Below are 309 nucleotides of genomic sequence, written 5' to 3' on the forward strand. Positions count from 1 at the left end.
ATCTTCCTGCTTTGTTGCTGCAGCTGCTGTCTCCTGCTTTGGTGCTGCAGCTGCTGCTGCTGCTGCTGTTTCAGGCTTCGCTGCTGCAGCAGGAGCTTCAGAGAGAGGCTCTTCTTGTGGAGCCATCTGCTTCAACTGCTGCTGCTGCTGCTGCTGCTGCTGTTGCTGCTGCTGCTGCTGCTGCTGCTGTTGCTGCTGCTGCTGCTGCCGCTGCTGCTGCTGCTGTTGCTGCTGCTGCTGCAGCAGCAGCAGAGTGGATGTCTGCATTAGGCGCATGCATATGATTATAATACCGTTTTATAACAACAA

General features: G+C 55.3%; 1 protein-coding gene across 1 annotated transcript in view; it reads left to right on the forward strand.

The window, feature by feature from the left end:
* EMH_0084240 (zinc carboxypeptidase, putative) overlaps window positions 1-309 on the forward strand; it is a gene marked incomplete at both ends in the record, with an annotated part of 8,840 nt that overhangs the window by 5,242 nt on the left and 3,289 nt on the right. The window lies entirely within an intron of this gene.

Source organism: Eimeria mitis, genomic scaffold, assembly GCF_000499745.2.
Source record: "Eimeria mitis Houghton genomic scaffold, Emh_scaff114, whole genome shotgun sequence".
NCBI lineage: Eukaryota > Apicomplexa > Conoidasida > Eucoccidiorida > Eimeriidae > Eimeria > Eimeria mitis.